The sequence below is a fragment of the Hypanus sabinus genome, chromosome 10, assembly GCF_030144855.1.
Source record: "Hypanus sabinus isolate sHypSab1 chromosome 10, sHypSab1.hap1, whole genome shotgun sequence".
NCBI lineage: Eukaryota > Metazoa > Chordata > Chondrichthyes > Myliobatiformes > Dasyatidae > Hypanus > Hypanus sabinus.
In genome coordinates, this window is record NC_082715.1 from 119,579,375 (window position 1) to 119,600,416 (window position 21,042).

The 21,042-nt window shown below is 43.5% G+C and overlaps 1 protein-coding gene across 4 annotated transcripts in view; it reads left to right on the plus strand.

Annotated features, from left to right (window-relative positions):
• The first annotated feature begins 3,840 nt into the window (after window positions 1–3,840).
• The window catches only part of daam2 (dishevelled associated activator of morphogenesis 2), a 310,900-nt gene continuing 293,698 nt past the window's right edge, over window positions 3,841–21,042 (plus strand). For all 4 annotated transcript variants that reach the window (XM_059982795.1, XM_059982796.1, XM_059982797.1 and 1 more), the window contains exon 1: window positions 3,841–4,081. The gene's annotated coding sequence lies outside the window, so the exon portion shown is untranslated. The remainder of the gene's footprint in view (window positions 4,082–21,042) is intronic.

Consider the following 21,042-nt stretch of genomic DNA (forward strand, 5'->3'; position numbering starts at 1 on the left):
AAAAGCTTTTCAATATATGTAATTGATTTACTTGTTTATTTATTATGTTTTATTTATTATTATTATTTTTCTCTCTCTGTGCTAGATTATGTATTGCATTGAACTTGCTGCTGCTAAGTTAAGAAATTCCACATTACATGCTGGTGATAATAAACCTGATTCTGATTCTGAACCTGGTATTAGTCTTGAGGCTCTGTTACCTGATGTCAGCAGCAAGGAGAGAGCATGATCTGAATGGTGAGGATCTCTGATGATGGATGCTGCTTTCCTGCAACAGCAGGAAAGATGTGTTCAATGGTTGTGAGGGCTTTATGCTGGGCCAAATCTACTTTTTGTAGGGTTCAAAGGCATTGGTGTTTCCATACCGGGCGGTGATGCAGCCACTCAATATATTCTGCACTATAAATCTATAGAAGTTTGTCAAAGTTTTAGATTTCATGCCAAATCTCCACAAACTCTTGAGGAAGAAGTGCCAATACCATGCTTTCTTCACAATTGCGTTTATGCGCAGTGTCCAGAACAGGTCTTCTGAAGCAGTAACACCCAGGAAGGTTTCTGTGGGAAGAAGTCATTAGCAAGAAAAATAAACCAGTCCCGGTGTCCATATCCAGGAGATCCTAATTAGTCAGTTCTGAGGTACAGACAACTTTGTTTGCTTACCAATTTAGACTCATAAAACATTCCGTATGAGTTCTGTCAAGGATTCAGATGAGATCAGTTTCTTGTCATATACTCCAGAGTTCAATGAAATTCCTTGGTCGTAAGATTAAATGGAGCAAACAGTCTACATGATAAGAAATAAATACAACAGTGAACACAAAACAGCAGAATGGTGAAAAGATTATAGTGCAAACTGAAGTAGTGCTGAAAAGAAATGCTGAAGGGACAATGATGAATAAGGATACCAGAATGTAACAGCATCACAGTGAAAGGGATATAAGAGAGGTGATTGGTTCAGAAGTCTGACATCAGTGGGGAAGAAGTTGTCTTTGAGTCTCATTGCCCAAGCTTTCAAGCTCTCCGAAGAAGGTAGAAGAGCAAAAAAAAAGTGAATGACCAGGGGGCTATTCTCCTTGATGATGCCATTAACAATCCTGAAATTGGACTGGGTGGTAGGAAGTGATGAGCCTGTGATAGACTGGACGGTGTTTACCACTCTCTGCAAGTTCTGTCAGTCCCCAGCAGAGCAAGTGCCAGACCAGGTGGAGGTGAAACATCAGAATACTTTCTACAGCACATCTGTAGAAGTTAGGGGAGTGCTTGTGGGCAAGCTGAATCTTCTCAACGGCAGGAAATAAAGGAAAGTAAGTATTCTGATGCACTTTCTTTATTGTTTCATCAGCACGGAGAGACGAGAAGAAGTTACTGGTGATATAGATGCCAAGGAACTTGAAGCTGTTAACCATCTTTGCAGCATCTCCATTAATGGAGGCAGAGTTGTGCTTACTCACCCACCTCCCACTTCCTTAGGTCCACGACCATCTATCGAGGTTGTGAACACCAACTTACTGATATTCAGATCTAGGTTGGTAATCTGACACCATGGCATAAGGTGCTAAATCTGTCAACAATGTTGTTGATCCAACTGAAAACCATGGTATTAGTGAAGTTAAAGATTGAGCTGGTGCTATATTTGGCCAAACAGTCGTGTGTTTACAGAGTTTAGAGCAGTTGACTGCATGCTCAGTATAACCCTGGCGAGAACAGTACCGAGGGTCAGAGTGGATGAAGAGTTTTGACAAATTCTAATCATCCAACGTCTGCCAGTCAAAAAGTCTATGAACCTGCTGCAGATGGGGGCCCCGTTTGCATGGGGGAGGAGCCTCTTTAGAAAGTGTAACTGGGAAATCATGGCCTGTGAATGTTCAAAACAGAGAAAGGGAATTGGGGGTGGCATGGAGAACTTCAAGTCCATAGTGTGGAAGTACATAGAAACCCAGCTCATAACGACCCAATCCATTTGCTCCTTCAAGCACCTCGCACCCAATGTTTGGCAGAACCTGCAGCTCCCACAAGGGGTTCCACAAATCCACAAAACCCATAATGGAAGAATGTCAAGCTCAACCTCAATGGAATGTCGAGGAGGAGAGATGTTAAAGGAGAAGTCAATGGAAAGCCAATAGATGCTGCTTGACCAACTGAGTTCCTCTTGCAGTTTATTCTCTCTCTCTCTCTCTCTCTCTCTCATGTCTACACAGAGATGCAGTGAAAAATGTCCTTGCAGCAGTATCACATAGCATTAAGTTAGCAACATTCAAAAGAAAAAAAACTAAATTAAACATGATTTATGAGGAAGAGCACAGTTTGCACATGAAAGCCCATTATAGTGCAAAGTGAGTGGTGTTCCTATACTGAAGTAGTGATTAGGGTTGTGTGGGTTGGTTGAAACACCAAATGGTTCAAAGGAAGTCGCTGTTATAGAACCATAGAATCATACAGCAATAGTTCAAACTTTAAAATTTAAAGTCAATTTATTATCAAAGTACATATATGTTACCACATACAACCTTGAAGTTCACTTTCTTGTGGCCACATTGAACATTTCAATAACCATTATAGAATCAATGAAAGACTGCACCAATGTGGTGGAATACCAAAGTGAAAAAGTCAATATACAAATACAAAAAGAAGGAAAAAATATAAATAAGTAAGCAATAAACTTCAAGACCATGAGCTGCAAAATCCTTGAAAGTGAGTCTATTGGTTTTGGGAACAGTCCAGTGATGGGTGGGGGGGGGGGGGCAAATGAAGTTGAGTGAAGTTATCCCCTTTGGTTCATGAGCCTGATGATTGATGAGTAATAACTTGCTGATCCAGGTAGTATGAATCCTGAGACTCCTGTACCTTCTTCCTGATGGCAGCAGTGAGTAGAGTGCATGAAATGAATGACAGGGATCCCTAATTATGGATGCTGCTTTTCTGAGACAATGCTCCATGTAAATGTGTCAGGGATGGGGAGGGTTTTACTCATGATGTACTGGGCTACATCCTTTACTTTGTGTGGGATCTTCCATTCAAGGGCGTTGGCATTTCCATACCAGACAGTGATGCAGCTAGTCAATATACTCTTCACCACACATCTATAGAAGTTTGACAAAATTTTAGATGTCATGCTAAATTGTCACAAACTTCTAAGGAAGTAGATGCACTGTTGTGCGCTTTGGTCCAACCAGTCCACGATATCCTTCCAGTGAGGCATATATGTCTCCAAGCTCCATTCCCCCATTCCTCCATTCCAAGGGCTTTTTCAACAACACTGCTGTACCTTCCTCAACCCCTTCTGGCCGTTCTTGAGCGTAGTGCTGTGGGACATTACGCTTCTATTTCACCTGCTCATTGGTAGCTCTGAAAACATGGTATGGCTCCAATCGTGGGAAATCATAGTCCTGGAGGAACGTTGTTTCGTTTTTACTGTGTACTGCACCAGCAGTTATGGTTGAAATGACATTAAAAGCGACTTGATCTTGATCTTTGATTAACTTCATAATTGATCTTTGCTGTCTTGTACAATTTGCATACAATTTAACTTCTACATATTGTCTCTACCTACATGCAAGCAAATTTTTATTCTACCTGTACTGCATCATACTTGTGCACAAGACAATAAACTCCACTTGCCTCGAAACGTTTCCTAACTGGGTCCTACAAAAGCATTTAACAAACTACGTCTCCCATCATGCCTCACTGCATCTCTTGGAGACAAAAAACTCCCATCTCATAGGCTAGCGTTACTTTTCGGCACTCTTTCAGTATCTAGAGTTGCGTTTGGCTGGGAAGGCCAGCATGACGTCGCAGGCTGTCCCGAGGAAGATTAAAACTAATGAAAACAAATCAGTGTGAGTGAGTGAGTTGAGAGGAGGTGCTCTGTGCGAGTCAGCAATCGGTGCACCGGTTGCATCTGCAAAGTGGAAGTTTTACAACTAAGTTGCGTCCCTTCGCTTACTGTTTCTGACAGAACTCCAAGGATCTATTTGCAATTAATAAAAAAAAATTGCTCCTCTATTTCTTCCCTTGGAAATCTCGGTGTCTTGTTCTACAGACGAAGAAAACGAGGCAAGAAATCAATAGAAATGCTTTGAGTGTAAGTACAACATTGCAGGCTTTTGCACTGATTTTTGAGGCGAGTGCCCCTTCTTAGTATCATTTCCATGTGGGCTGATGATTTACTGTGACTGAACTCCTGCTGCCAAGCCGGCGGTTGTGAGGGGGAATGCACCTTCTCCTGTCTGAAGAGCCTCGGTTTTCTTTGAATGGTTACTTGCGTTAAAACGAACGGTACTGAGTCATGTTTTCTGTTTTCTAATGGAATGCTGTGAATGGTGCCTGAACTGAGAAATCGTTCAGAGGTATTGATGCAAGTTTACGATTCAAAAATAATGTTTGCATGAGATATGTATTTTCACATTCTCAAACATCGCTGAGAAAGAGAACACATTATTTTCTGCTCTTGCGTTTTTGTTCTTGATTTTTCATTATTTTGAGAACTGAGCGATGACCGACAATGTATTTTCTTTGACATTAAAAAAAATCTCTTCATCGCTAATTTGACCAAATATGTTGAAAAGAGGAATGAGGAGGTATAACAAGAGCTGAATATTGGGGCAGAAGGCGGAATTTTTTTTTTGGGGGGTGAAGAGTATTTGGTGTGTTTGTGGCTGCGCCCGTGTCGTGTGCCTGTGAGTAACACAAAAATGTAAGTGGGGAGTCTGATCTAGCGTGATACATATACTGTGGACAGACTTCTGTTAAAAAAAATGGAACAAGACTATTTGCTCGTAACCCAGTCGTTGCTCCCGTTACAGCGCAACTGCTACTTTCTTTCCAACGGTAACTCTTTGAGGTCTGGGTAACAACCGATTTTTTTAATGATAAATTCTGAACTGTTACAACTTGATCAACGAGTAGTTTGTACTGACACGTAAAGGATGTAATTTTAACAATGATTTCTATTCCATTTCCTGACCTGTTTACAACTTTCCACAGAATTTATAACCGACTTATTTGTTGATTCGATGTCAGCGTTGGAGGTTTGCGAACGTTACTAGTCACTATAAGACTTGCGGCAGCGTCATGGTAGGGGGCTCCTCGTACTGCCACCTCCCGAATTAGTGAAACTGTCACCTGCTTCTGCTCTAGCGTAGTGTCTCGACTGTATTCCCAGATATCGCCCATTGGCCGGCCCGTCACGTGGTGAGTGTCCCAACCTGGGCAATACCTGATCCAAAGCTGAGGGGCTTGGATTTCCCAGCTAGCATGCCAGACCCAAATTTGATCTTCTCTCCAGGCCCAAACCATGTATGCCAAGCCCAGGGCAAAGCCCAAATTCACATTCCAGCGGAGGTGCCTTTCTTTGGAGAGTTGGAACTTTGGATAGCAGGGCCGCGGCCGTCCAATGAATGAGTGTAGGTGTTCCAGATGAGGGGATGGTCCCGCTGGGTCGAGAAGGAGAGTGGAGGCTGGCCGGTTTCCAACAAGTGGGAAGCAGTCAGTCTTCAGGGGGACCTTGAAATTTAGGATTCTGATTCCGAGAAGGTGTGATCGTTATCCCGTGAAAAAGGGGAGGGTCTATTTCAGAGGTCCCGAATCCCAGAGAGAAGAGTATTACGGGTTCACAGTTCAGTGGACAAAAATCGTTTCAATACCGAAGCTGAGGAAGGGGTCGAAGCTGTGTTGTTGGGTGCAGTTTTTATGGGATCGAAAGAGGGTTACGTTGGATCATGAGAGGGTCCAGCGCAATGGAAGGGGGCTACATCGTTGTTAACCTGTGAAAGGCGCCTGTTATTGGGGATTGCAGTACCTTGCAGAGGGGATGGTTTACGCGAGGCAGAGCTTGTAGGACGACTCCCGGGGCAAGAGGGAGGAGGCTGCATTGTAACTCTAGGCTCCAGGTGCGGTGATGGGTCCTTTTGTTTCAGATAGTTATACAGTACAGAAACAAACCCTTCGGACCAACATGCATGCCCGCCACTATCTACGCTGATCCCTGTTTCTTGTGATTGGCCCACATCCCTCCACCCATGGTAGGCGCGGAGGGGGAGGAGGAGGATGGCGAGGAAGGCGCCAGTCTCGTGGGAGAAGCATGTGTTGCGGATCCCAGTACTGGGGGTGGGGGGAGCGTATAGTGATCATAGAGGTGCGGGCCCCGCTAGCCCGCTAACTTGGGGTGTGTGGGCGAGGGGGCTTACATTGACATCCTGGTTGTCCTGAGGGAAGTTTCACGGAGGTTCTCAGTCAGTATTCTGTATTGGACGCCCCAGAAGCCGAGAGGTTCTTTGCCTGCCCTAGTGCTTGGATCGTCGGGGAAGAAGCTTTCGGGAGGATCCCAGCATCTGGGAAGGGGTCTAGTTTGAAGAGGGCTATATTGGGTAGGGATCTGCATTGGGGCCACAGTTCTTTCAAATCGGTCTGAGAAAGGCGCCCGGAGCCCGTGGTGTGTGCATTAAGATTTTGAGAGAATGTAATTGGATTGGGAGCTAGTACCTGGGGAGAGGTCTGGAGTGGGGGAACAGTACTTCGAGATGGTTCTGGTTTGGGGCGGTCAGTACCTGGGGTGAAGTCCGGATTGAGCTGGTCAGCACCTGGGGAGGAGTCTGGATGGGAAGAGGTGCTGTTGTCTTAGTGGTGGGGGGTGGGGGGGACTGGAATGGAGGACTCCATTAGTGGATGAGAGAGGGTCCGAGTCACAGTGGCGGTGCAGAAAGACGGCATGCGAGTGCAGTGAGTGACGGATGATTCAGAACCAGAACCAGGTTTAATACCACTGACATATATCGTGAATTCCTTGTTCTGCGGCAGCAGTGCATTGCAATACATAATATTAATCGAAACCAGAAATTAAAATAAGAGATATATGTCAAATAAATTAAATAAATGGTGTAAAATAGTGAGGTAGCGTGGCGGAGGGGAAGAAACTTCCTGAAACGTTAATTGTGTGTCTTCAGGCTCTTGTACCTCCTCCTTGATGGTAGCAATGAGAAGAGGGGCATGTCCCGGGTGATGGGGTTATTAATGATGGGTGCTGCCTTTTGAAGGTGTCCTCGATGGTGCCCGTGATGGAGCTGGTAGAGTTTACAACCTTCTGCAGCTTTTTCCCACCCTGTGCCGTACCCCTCCCCCACCAGATGCGGATGCAACCAATTAGAATGCTCTCCACCATGCATCTGTAGATATTTGCGAGTGTTTCTGGTGACATAGGGAGTCTGCTCAAACTCCTAATGGAATATAGCCGCGGTCGTGCCTTCATTGTAATTGTATCAATAAGTTGGGCCCAAGGTTGATCTTCAGAGATCTTGAGGACCAGGAACTTCGAACTGTTCACCCTTTCCACTGCTGAGATCCCTCGATGAGGACTGGTGTGTGTTCCTGTGACTTCCCCTTGCCGAAGCCCACGATCAATGTCTTGGCCTTACTGATATTGAGTGCGAGGTGGTTGTTGCGACGCCACTCAACCAGCGGATCTGTCTCGCACCTGTACACCTTCTCGTCACCACATGCAACTCTGCCAACAATAGTGGTGTCATCGGCAAAACCTTTTGATGTGGACACGGCCGGTCCCGTGGGCCTGCTCTGTGAGGAGGTTGTCCGAAGAAACATGGTACGAGCTATGTGACTTCTGCAGCAGACCATCAGCGGAGGGATGGCCAGGGGGAATAAAGAGGGCTTACCATGGGCAAACACGAGCGGTGCCCAACCCCTTTCATCAATGAGGCAAAACGCGAAAGACCGGTCCCTTCATCGACCCGCCTTCCTAGGGTCCTACTCTGATATCCCGGAGCCGGATTATAAAATTAAAACAGCGTCCAACGAAGCGATCTGTTAAGAAGTTGCAGTTAAATGTATTTAACGGACATGCATTTTTTTAAGGTTAACTCGTTGGATTCCGTTACATTATAGAAGACATATTTCCACTTTGCCGTGCCTCTTTATAAGCGTCAGGGGACCAATAATTTCTGTGTGTGAGTATGTGTGCGTGCTCTGTAATGTGTATGGGCAGATCTGATGCCTGTCCCTGTGCAATGCCGCCAGACAGATGAACTGCCACTGGGTAGACGATTTTTTTTTTGGTCGTGTTTATAACTCGGCGGAGTTAAAGCGCGAAGCGATTTACTACGGCGGTCGAAGTAGCGACGGGGCCGATTGCCATCCAGTCAGCTGCAGGAGAACATTGTCTTCAGTTAACAAACGCTGCCCACCTCCCTGCCTTCCCTTCTTCCTATTCATCTGTTCTGTCGAGCGAGGGGATTGCAGTAGCCTCTGAATCGCAGCCAGACTCGCCCTGATGTGCGCAATGATCGGCGCTTTCCTGTGGCGTCAGTCCTTTCCCAAACTCCCACATCAAGGAAACGTTTGGCTGTGGAACTGCTCAGCATTCAGAGCTGATTACAGACCGCGTTGAATTGGAATCTGCGGTTTAATACGTCCCAGCACGCAGAAAGTTAATATCTGAACACAGTGTTCTGTATTTATATATACTGCCATCAATACATGAGAATTGACACGACCTGTTGTGAATCTCGGCATTTAATAAGTAAAATATCCAACGTGAGTGCTGATTTGGTTGTTTGGTACCGCTAAATAATTCATCGGGAGTGTTAATTCCAGTTTGAGTATGGGTTAGTCCCAGTAGACTGGGAGACACGGTAGTGTAGTGGCTAGCACAGCGTTTTACAGTACAGACGAAGTGGGTTCAAATCCCGCCGCGACCTGTAAGGAGTGACCACGTGGGTTTCCTCCGGGTGCTCCTGTTTCCTCTCACAGTCCAAAGACCTACTGATAGGTAGTTTAATTGGATGAAATCAGGGTATTGCTGAGCAGTATGGCCAGGAAGGGTCTATTCCACACTGGATTCACATGTAGATATTGGAATGTGGAGCGTTCAGTGGGTCAGGCAGCAGGTCTGTGGAAGGAAATCGACAGCTGATGATTGCGGTCAAAGCCTTCGCTGGAAAGGAAGAGGAGAGTATAAGAGCCAGTATAAGAAGTTTGGGTGGGGGAGGGGTTGAACAAGAGCTGGTGGGGCCAGGTCAGGGATTGGTATAAGACTGGTAGAGTATGGGAAGTGACAGGTGGAAGTGGCAAAGGAGTGAAGATGATGGAACATGGGAGAGGACGGTGGTGGATGGAATAAAAGGAGGGTGATGGGGAAGAGAGCTGTGGGAGGAATGTGTGAGTGATACGGAGATGGAGGGAGTGTGGATGGTGGGGTGGGGGGGGACACATAGTGATGGGGCCCAGTTTGACCACAGGGAGAGAGTAAAACTAATCAGAATAGGGGAAATGGATAGGGGCACGGTTAACTGGGCGAACCAGTCAATTCTCTGCATGCTGTGCTTTAAACTACATAGATCTGTATTCGTCTTGGTCCCTATTGACTGAATCTCTACAATACCCAACCTATATTAAAGTCAGATACCGCTCAAAGTTGCTGAGCAGGGGGATTACCAATTTTCTTCCACAACAGTCTATATTGTCCCCTTGAAGATTGTTTTTAGCTTGGTAAACTATTTCAAATTTCATTTAATCCTCCTCAATGGTCTCTCACACTCTCACCCATCAGGCAATGATTTCTTTTAAAATGTTGATCCAATTAACCTTTCAGAGCAGTAATCCTCTTGAACTGTAAACATCTGCACCCTTCTCCTACCCATGTGGTCTGACCACATCATTTGCTGCAAAATGACAAATTCTGTTACTCATTCAAAACAGATTGTGCCTGTATCTGTACAGAAGGAAGTGAAGAATGCTGGGAAGATTAAGTATAATTCCAGGGTCTTAGCCTGTAAATGTTATTGGTTATTTTTATGGTAATCAAGTCGGACCCATTGCCCATTTTATTTGTCCTGCCCCTGGCTCACAACTGTTCATCCTGTCTTGCCATAAAGTGAAGTTTGGCAGTGTCTGGATTGTGTGAGCTAGCAGCAGTGTATAATTGCATTGTGAGGAGGGTGACACAGTGTGAAATCTCTCCCGTGCTGGTGATTGGTAGCACCATCTTCGCCCTTTCACAAGATCAAACATCTAGTTGAAAGAGTCAGTTAATCTCCCTGAGCATTGACAAGTGGTGGGCCTTCCTGTACTCTCTCCCACTCATCAGATATGAGGAATGATTATGAGGGACTTATTATCACTGAAGAGAAAAATCCATGATGGAAGTGTGGCTGAAAATGGACACTAAACAGAAGCATTATCAAACACAATTCAGCACCAACCCATGCATGGTTAGAGTGTCTGACCAAACTCATGGTCAAGAGGACACCAGAGAAGCTGGACGTTCTTTACTTACTGCCTGTTATGCTGCTGGTGCTTAGGCCAACAATAAAGGTCCTCCATCTTCATTGCTATATCCATCTTTTTTACCATCAGGGTTGTTGGCACTGAGCTGAACCCCCAAACTGGAAGGGCTACTCTTAGTCTGGGCTCTTTACCCTTTGACCTGTATGGAATGGGTCACCCTCCCATGAATCAAAACACAAGGCCCAGACTCCAGTCAACATAGCTCCTGGGTCACTGAGGCATGCAATCCTCCAAACCCTACAACAATTTTGTGGTCCTCTTGGATGGAGAGATGCTGGAATCTGGATGCAAAAGGAAAACTGCTAAGGGAACTCAGTGGGTCGGGCAGCATCTGTGGACAATCAACACTTTTGGACAGTCAACACTTTGGGTCAGGACCCATTCATCTGAACTATTCATATTAAAGGTAGCAACCTGAAATGATAGCTGTCCTTTTCCCTCCATAGATACTACCTACCTGCTGAGTTCCTCCAGCAGTTTTAAGAAGTTACTCGAAGAAGAGATTCCAACACATGGGGCTTAGAAAGCCAGAGACACTGCCCCTAATGATGGAACTATTAAATTCAGGGACATTCCAGAATCCAGAATTGGTCAAGTGCAGAGATCTTGGAAGACTAGGAGAAGTGCTGAAGCCATGGAGGATATGACAACAACACTATGGGGGTCAATTCATTAGGAACAAGTTGAACATAGTGTTAATGGGTGCGTGGGACTTCTGCATGCCAGAGAGCAGGCATCAATGGATATAAAATAATTTTTTGAAATCTCAAAACCATCAATATCTCAAATCTCAAAAGTTTCCTTTCTGTACAAGATGGACCTGACTCCTGGTTTCCTTGGACAAAATTACAGAATGTGAGTTTCAAAACTTCCTTCATAATCCTGGAATCTCTTGTGTAATGGAATTGGAATTTGACTTATGCAGCCACTGTACATCAGTGTCTTTGATTATAAGTGCTGGTGGGAGGAGCAAGTCATTGGTGCTATCGCCAAGCAAAAGCACCAATATGAAGTCTTGAATTAAACCTAATTTTAGCGTGTTCTCAGCCATCAATTGGGAAAATCTGGTTGACTCATATTTTTAAAATAACATTTTCCCCAAACAGTTTGAGATACTTTGTGGTTAATAGTTTGTCTGACAGAGCTGAGAGAGAATTACTAGAATTCTCAGTGTGATACTGGCAAGGCTGCATCAGTATCCATTCCTCTGAGATGATGGTGAGAATTGAGGTGTAACAGCCCCTGTGGAGCTAATGCTGATTCTTTAGTAAATCCAGGGTATTGAATGATGTGAAATCAATGATCAGGCAATCAATCAGTCAATCACCATTGTAATCAATATGCTCTATGTAATTACTATGCAGATTTCACAATGGCAGACTGGTTACAAAGCCAGTGATGCTGCTCGATTAACTGCACACCGACTGACTTATCACAGGATCACAGGGTTGTTGCAGCACAGAAGGGGGGCATTTGACCCATCAGCTCCATACTGGCTCTTTGTAAGAATGATGCAATATCTCATTATTATATAAAACAGAACATGCAGGAAAATGCTCAGCAGGTCAGTCCTCATCAACGGGCAGAGAGACTGAACCCTTTGGGCCTCATACCGGAAATGTTAACTGTTTCTCTTTGCTACCTGATTTGCTGAGTTTTTTTTTTGTCTGGCATTTTCTACTTTTATTTCAGATTCCCAGCATTTGCAGTGGTTTAGTTTTGAATGTTCATCTTGGCTCTTTTATTTTCTCCCGATATCCCTGAAGGTTCTTTTTCCAGATGCCCAGCTGTCTTCTGGAAACAGAACCTACAGTTAAATCTACATCAACTTCAACCCATGTCAATACACTCCTAATCATTCTCTTAGTTTAAAAAAAAACTTCTTTTTCTTTACTTTTGGTTCTTGATTACTTCTCCATCTCCTGTTCCATTAGCAGGACCTGTGTACTAGGAATCAGATGGATTGTATGCTTTTCTGCACTGAGCACAATTCCTGTCTGCTCCCTTCCCCAATATGCTGCTCAAAGAAGCAGTTCTTAATTTTACAACAATGGTACTCTAATGACAACAGTTCTAGAGCTTCTGGAGCAATTGGCGATTAAGTTACAAAAAAATCAACACAGGTAAGAGAAAACTAGGAATAATTTTCCAATGTTATCACTATCATATCAAGGAGGTGGTTTTTGGTTGAGGCACTGTCCTACCTCAATTATACTTCCCAATTTAAATAGGGATAATACTTTGAACCTTTTGCCCATAGATGCAGCCTTAAACCAGACGACAAAAGTTTAAAGTAAGGAGTAGAAGGTTTAAAAGGAATCTGACAAAGAATGTTTTTCACTCAGGGAGTGTATATACTGCCTGCCAGGGTGTGGAGGCAGAGACAGTCACAACGATCTGGACATGTATATGAATCATCAAGCTTAAGGGCCAGTTACTGGTAAATGGGTTTAGAATAGATGAGTGCTTGATGGTCGGTGTGGACTCTGTGGGCCAAAATATTTTATATATTTTGAATCACTGATGAAAGGAAAAGCTAAATAGAGAAAATTGGGAGTTGTAAACCAGGTGAGGTACAGTTGGGGGGGGGGGGGTTGTTGGGTGGAAAGGGATGGAGGTGGGGTTTGAATGGAGCTGTGGAATGAGAAAAAGAGGGGAAGGGGAAAATGTGGAAAAGTTCTATTGAGGAGTGTGGGAAGGGGAGGAGTGTTGGAAATTATGTGGGGTGGGGAATGAAGAAAATGAAAGTTATGGATTCATAAACATTTCAGATGACTCTGGACTTGGCCCACCGAGTTCAAGCCAGCCATTGAGCATATTTTACACAATCGCATTTTATTTTCTTCCCATTGCAATTAATTCCAACCCAAAATTCTACCACATGCCTGCACACTTGTGAAGAAGATGGAGAGTGGAAAAGAATGGTGCAGGTGAAGGGAGAAGCGAGTGTCTGGGCAAAATTAGAATGGGAGCGGGCGTGGCGATGTAGGTTAGAGAAGGAAGTAGACTGAGGAGGTAAAGAACTGTTGTGGGCTTTGGAGAAGGGAAGGTGGTTTAGCTAAAATTTAGAGTTGGTTGGTGAAAGAAAAGTGGTTGAAGAGACATCTGGTTTCTGCATCCAGCCATTCTTCCAGTCTGGAGATGTTTCAGGCAGTGGTTCAGTCCAGCTCCAGACTTATTTCCCTTGGTGCAGCAATGTATGTGGGATTTCCTGTGTGTCACCAGCATAGAAGCTCCAACCATTCTTGGGTTTGCAGTCAGGGTAGTTTTTCAGGAAAAACATCCTTGTGGCACAGAAGCTTCATCATTTTGTGTTAATGTGGCAATTTGTCGGAATGATTATATAGCATATGAATATATTATTGTTTCTATGGGGAAATCATGCATACCTTCAAGCTCTCCCTTATCTAAAAAATTGGTTAAGAAGCCACAAGTGACAAAAAACAAAAACGTTTGATGCCTTAGAATTATGCAGGGGATAAGAGAGTAATTACTGGCTGTAATCCTGAAATCTAATTGAGGGATTTGGGGGTTTTACAGATAGATTAATAGATGCCGGTGCTGTGAATGCACGTTTTTTTTTTCAGAGTGGAAGTGGAAGTTTTTGGGAAAGATCAGCATTTTTGCCCATCCCTGACTTATGCAGCAATTGTAAAGAGCACTTACGAACCTAGTTGGTGTGCCCGGAGTTGCACACTGACCATAGTAGGTAGGGAGGTAGAATTCCTTCTCCAATGAGTTTTCATTACATTCCATTATCTTCGCAGTCACCATCGCCGATATCTGATTTTTATCTGAAATTTATTTAACTACTTGCATTTGGATTCTCCAGTCATAGCCCCCAATTAAGACTCTAGGTCTCTGGAAACTAGGGTTGGTGGGTTCTTTGGACACTGGAAATCGTCCTTGGTATATAAAATCAGAGGTAGAATCTGAGGGAGCTGAGGGGAATGTGGGGAGAATAAAATGAGATCAGTGTAGATTTAAGACTAAATGGGTACTTGATGGTTGGTCTGGACTTGTAAGTCCGAAGAATCTGCTTCCAAAGTATATGATTCTGTGGCTCTAGTCCAGTAACTTAATCATTATGCTACCATATGTCAGTGAATATGTGCTTTCACTGATGGATTTTATGTTTGGTTCTCTGTTCTGAATACATTTTAAGTGCCCAATCTCCTACTCTAATTCATTTGTTTACACAATCTGAGAGCTTTGGTTCTCCCCTTACACTCTACAGGTTTCTAATCCTAAATTTGGCTTCGTCCAGCCAGTCCTTCTGGATTCACTTTGTCTTATGTTCTCCCATTTTGTAAGGAGTCCAAAATAAGAGCTGGCATTTATAAGGCACCATTCACAATCCACAATTTCAGGATGTCTTCAGATACTTTACAGCCACTTAAGTACTTTTTTTTCACTGTAGCTGCTGTTTTAATGGAAGGAAACGTGGCAGCTGGACTCTGTTGGGTTGCATGAATAGAAATGGGTTTTAAAAATGTTTACATGGTATTGGTTGAGGGGGTGAAGAATTGGCCAGGGCACTGTGGAGAAATCTCCAGCCTTATGAGCACATGTATCAAATCTTTGAGGTCATCTAGGACTTTGGTTTAATATCTTGAGGGAAAAGCAGTAGTCTTGCAGTAGAGCCTTTCCCCAAGACTGCAGTCAGTGCAAAACTTGGCAGTATTTTTAAGTCTTTGCTGTGGGACTTAGCAATGTAACACTCTGACTTGAAGGCAGTAGTGTGCTTCTGTCTGGAAACAATTGAAATACTTAGTTGCTGTTTGGTATCTAGATTTTGCTTTATCATTTATTTTTCTATTTATCTAGTCTCTTTTCTAATAAAATCTCTTTGAGCTGCACTTAGTTTTACAGAAACATTAAGAGTAAATAAATTATCTGATATTACTCTACCTCTCCACTAGGAGGAGCACCAGAGCACATCACTCAGTCAGTCTCAATCCCACTGCAACATTTCTGAGTCTTGCCTCTTGGCCACCTTGGCATGGGGGATGTATTTTGTTTTAATCAATGTAGAGTGGCCTCTGTATGCTGCTTTAAAAGCAAAGCAGAAAAAAATGGCTCTCTGTAAATGTTTTATTTCGTTGAGTATCATTGTGGTGTGTTAATAGGAACACCAAGTTCTGTCTCTCGAGGCAAAGTGGGCTGGGTTACATTGCCAGTCAGGGAGTTCTTGACAAGCCACCTTGGCTGTGAACCAAGTGGGCTATTAACCAGTGTTTTCAGTGAGTTCTGGCACTAAGATCTGCCCTCTGCCTTTTAAGCAATGCCTGAAATGCCTGATTCTTTTAACAAAAGATCTGCTCTTTTGATCATTTACCAAGAACATTTTTAGTGTAGCTAACTGCAGTTACCAGCTGTAAAACACCTGATAACTGCAGATGTGCAAAACTCATGTTCTTAATCCACCAGTCTGTATTTCCATCTTCAGAGTAAAAAGCAGAGGAAGATTTAAGAAGGGAAATGCTATTCGGTTTGACTTGCCTGCTCTCCTTTGCTGAACATAATTCATTCCTGGTTTGCCCCGACCTCTCTCTCTCATGCAGGACATCTCACCCTCTCCTGAAACCATTTTTCCTATTCACTTTTTGGTAATTTGTTCACTTAGGCTAAGGAGAGTTCACATGTTTATAAAATTGTTTTAATCACTTCCTCAGGATATCCTGAAGTGGCTAATATCCGATGAATTACTTAGCATGTGCAAGAATTAGTCTTGCAAAAGGATGCTCTTGCTACAGAGTATTGAGTAATTAGGGGTCAGGCTGAATTTTGTGTGCGTTCAAGTGAACAGATGGAATATTGTTGGCTTTCCCAGAAATGAAATTACTGACTTAGATGATATGAAACTTGTTTTGCAGCAACGGTACAGTGGAAACATAAAATTAGTGTAAATTCCAAAAACTAAACAGAGCAAAATAAAAGAAAGTGAGGTGGTGTTCACGGACTGTTCAGAAATCTGACGGTGGAGGGGATGACGCTGTTCCTGAATCATTGAGTGCGGTGGGCCTTCCACCTCCTATACCTCCTCTCTGGTTGTAGTAATGATAAGAGAGCATGTCCCTGATGGTGGGGGTCCTTAGTGATGTATGCTCCTTCTTGTAACAGTATCTTGAAGATGTCTTTGATGGTAAAGAGGGTCGTGCTTGTGATAGAGTTGCAAAAATCTGATTCTGTGGAATGGAGCCTCCATTCCAGACTGTGAGAAATTTGTAAGAGTCTTTGGTGACACACTAAATTTCCTCAACTTAATGAAGTAGAGCCAATAGCACACTATCTTTGTTAAAAATGTGATAGATTGTGTCTGCATGTATGAGTCAAAAATCACAAAAAATGTAATTTTGTTATTCTGTAGAAATGGATTGGTTAAATGGTCATCGTTTGATGCGCTAGATGGTTTTGATCTCCCTCCCAAGAATTCAGATGGCAGATCTATCATATGAGGAAGGATTAACTAGGTATTCCTCCCATCCTTAAGATTAGCAGTATGATGGGTGACCTAGGTGGTTATACACCATAGTGTAGAGTTTAGCACAACGTTTTACAGTACAGGCAACCCAGGCTCAATTCCCGTTGCTGCCTGCAAGGTGTCATCATCTATGTTGAATAGCAGAACAGGCTTGAAGGGCCAACTGATGTCTGTCCACTTATTTCATTTTCAGTTGAGGAGATAAGAATAATAAAACACTGCCTTGGTGTTGCTATGTGACTTGTCCAGCATTACCTGACAAAAGAAACATAGAAAACTTACAGCACAATACAGGCAAGACCTGATGCAGTTTGGGGGACCGCTTCGTTGAGCACCTATGCTCCGTCTGTCACAATAGACAGGACGTCCCAGTTGCCACCCACTTCAACTCTGCCTCTCATTCCCATCTAGATATGTCCATACATGGCCTCCTCTACTGCCATGATGAGGCCAAACTCAGGTTGGAGGAGCAACACCTCATCTACTGTCTGGGTAGCCTCCAGCCTGGTGGTATGAACATTGAATTCTCCAATTTCCGGTAATTCCCTCCCCCTCCCCCTTCCCCTCTCCCAGGTTCCTCTCTGCCTCTCTCCCCTTTCAACTTTCTGCTTCTTAACCTCTACAGTTCTTTCATGCTTATTCCCTCCCCCTCCCCCTTTATCTTTCCTCTGATTGGTTTTCCACCTGGCGCCTCTAGGCCCTCCACCCCCCCCCCCCCATTCCTGATGAAGGGTCTCGGCCCAAAACGTTGGCTACCCTTTTCTCATGGATGCTGCCTGACCTGCTGAGTTCTTCCAGCGTAGTGTATGTACAATACAGGCCCTTCAGCCCACAATGATGTGCCGAACATGTACTTACTTTAGAAATTACCTAGGGTTATCCACAACCCTCTATTTTACTAAGCACCATGTACCTATCCAGGAGTCTTTAAAATACCCTATCGTACAGTTAGTCCCACAGTTGGAAAGTCTGCAAGATGTGCTGGGGAAACCTGGCAGATTCCTTGTGGATAGTCACAGGAACCAGATGAAAAGTGAAAAAAAAAACTCAGCATAACCTCCACAAGTGTTTACTGTGGATGTGGAGAATCTGAACTAAAATCAGAACAGAAATACTCAGAGTTGTTTGTTGACAGGGAAAGAGGCAGCAACCAGCTGACAAAGGCTCCAGTCCAGTTAACACATGCAGTATCGAGGATGCGTTAAAGTGATTCACTTTTTTACTTATGGGAGCTGCAAGAAAGCAAGTTGCATCTCATGCTCACGATAGATTGCAGTATCACTAAAGACATTGTGCAGAGCAGGTTACTTGTTTCATCTGTACATAGAGATAGTATTCCCTCGCCCAATTAGTCACACCTTTCATGTTCTGTTTAAAGAACTATGAATTTTTATGCAGAGGCCTCCAAGAACAATGAAGTAAATTCATGTGGACAACTCATCAGCTAGCTGCTTTGTATGCAGTCATGCACTGTAAACAGAGGAACGATACAGTTGGCTTGGTCAGTCTTTTTGTCTCCAAAATGTAATTGTATTTCAGTCCTCTGTGTTCAGTTGCACAGGACTTGTGCACAACAACTCAACACTTTGTTATCTGCCGGAACAAAGACTCGAGATCAAACCTACTTCCCAAGATTGATTACCTAGCTTCGCGCAGTTTCTAAAAGAGGAGTACCCAGGCATAACTTCCTTCCCATAAAGGCAGGAGAACGGGGTTGAGAGGGATAATAAATTGGCCATGATCAAACAGCAGAACATACTCAAGTGGCTTAATTGCTGTCCTATGTCTTATAGTCTATGGTCTAATAAATGTCTGCTCATGCCCCCTTAACAGAAGTCCTGACCATTCATTTTGTAATTTTATGAACAACGTGCTTTTCAAAGAACCTTACTGAAATGTCCCTTTTTGTCCATTTGATCCATGTAGATTTTCATCCCATTAGTCCCATATTCCTCCTCTCTTTTCCAAGTACCTGTTCAAATGCCTTTTAAACAATGCAATTGTATCTGTCTGCACCACCCAGCTCCTCAGACAGCTCATAGTGTATAACCACCAGACACTGCGTGCATAACTTATCCCCCAGATCTCCCGTAAATTTCTCCCCCTCTCACCTTAAACCTGTGTCGTCTACTTCTAGACTTTCCGGTCTTACATCTCTAGATACAGAATCCCTGTAGGTAGATCAAGAAACTGCAAGGGTAAGAAGACCATGATGTAAGTTATATAAAAGCGTCCAAACTGTTGCCAGGATGTGGGAAGTTACAAAGGGAGATAGAAAGGCATGTGAAAAGGGCAATGTTATGATAGTCAAGGGGAAATTTAAATATACAAATTAGATTCGGAAAATCAAGTTGGTGCTGGATCCCACGAGACGAAATTTGTAGAATGCCTATGGGATGACTATTTTAGAGTAGCTTATGACTGGGTATTGTGAAATGAACCAGACTTGATTATGGCAATTAAGGTAAAGAGATTCCTGGGGGGCACTGATCGAAATATGACAGAATTCACCCTGGCCTGGAAGAGGCACTAGAATGACATTCGCTGAAGTTTCTGGGGGCAGTTTGGAAAGCACAGGATAGATACATCCCAAAGAAGAAGAATAATTCTAGTATGAGGATGACAACAGTCATGGCTGACAAGGGCAGCGTAAAAGGAAAAAAGAGGTTATATAATATAGAAAAAAATAAGTGGGAGCTTAAAGGATTGAGAAGCCTTTAAAAACCTACAGAAGGTAGCTAAAAGAGTCATAAGGAGAGATAAGATAAAATATGAAGGTAAACTAGCTATTATATAAATGAGAATACAAAATATTTCTTCAAATATATAAAGAGTAATAGAAAGGTGAGAGTGGATATCGGACCACTGGAAAATGACATGGAAGAGATAGTACTGGGGACAAATAAATGGTGGAGGAACTTAATAAGTATTTTGCATCAACCTTCACTGTGGAAGACACTAGCAGTATACCAGAAATTTCAGAGTGTCAATGGTCAAATGTGAGTGTAATTTCTATCACTGAAGAGAGCGCAGAGGAGATTTACGCGATGTTGCCTGGTTTGGAGGGTGTACCTTGAGTTCAAGACTGGGTGGTAATGTTACAGCTATATGGGACCCTGGTCAGACCCCATTTGGAGTACTATGCTCAGTTCTGGTCACCTCACTACAGGAAGAATGTGGAAACTCTAGAAAGGGTTCAGATGAGATTTACAATGATTTTGCCTGGATTGGCGAGCATGCCTTATGCGAATAGGTTGAGTGTAATTGGCCTTTTCTCCTTGGTGCAATGGAGGATGAGAGGTGAACTGATACAGGTGTATAAGATGATGAGGGGCATTGGTAGTGTAGATACCCAGAGGCTTTTTCCCAGGGCTGGAATGGCTAACACGAGAGGGAAACAGGTATCGAGGGGATGTCAGGGTTAAGTTTTTCACACAGACAGTGGCAGGTGCGTGGAATGCACTGCCGGCGACAGTGGGAGAAGCGGATACGATAGGGTCTTTTAAGAGCCTCCTAGATAGGTACATGGAGCTTAGAAAAATAGAGGGCTATGCAGTAGGGAAATTCCAGGCAGTCTCTAGAGTAGGCTACATGGTCAGCACAACATTGTGGGCCAACATTGGTAATGTTGGTAATGTGCTGTAAATTTCTATGTTCTATGAAGAGAAGGTGCTTGGGCAGCTGAAAGGTCTGAAGGTAGATAAGTCAAAGAGGTAGCTGAAGAGATTGTTGAGGCATTAGTAATGACCTCTGAAGAATCACTGGGTTCTGGAACGGTTCTGGAGGACTGAAAATATGCAAGTATCATTCCAGTCTTTAAGAAGGGAGAGAGGCAGAAAAAAAGGATATTATAGGCCAGTTAGCCTGACTTCTGTGGTTGGAAAGATGTTGGAGTCCATTATTAAGGATGAGGTTTTGGGGTACTTGGAGGCACATGATAAAATAGGCCAAAGTCACCATGGTTTCTTTAAAGGGAAATCTTCCTTGACAAATTTGTTAGAATTATTTGAGGAAACAACAGGCAGGGTAGACAAAGGAGAGTCAGTGGATGTTGTTTACTTGGATTTTTAGAAGGCCTTTGACAAGGTGCCTTGTGTGAGCTTCTTAACAAGATAAGGTGCTAGCATGGTCAGAACATGGGCTGACTGGTAGGAGGAAAGGAGTGGGAATAAAGGGGACCTTTTCTGGTTGGCTGCCTGTGACTAATGTTGCTTTGCAGGGTCAGTGTTGGGATCACTTCTTTTCACATTATATGTTAATGATTT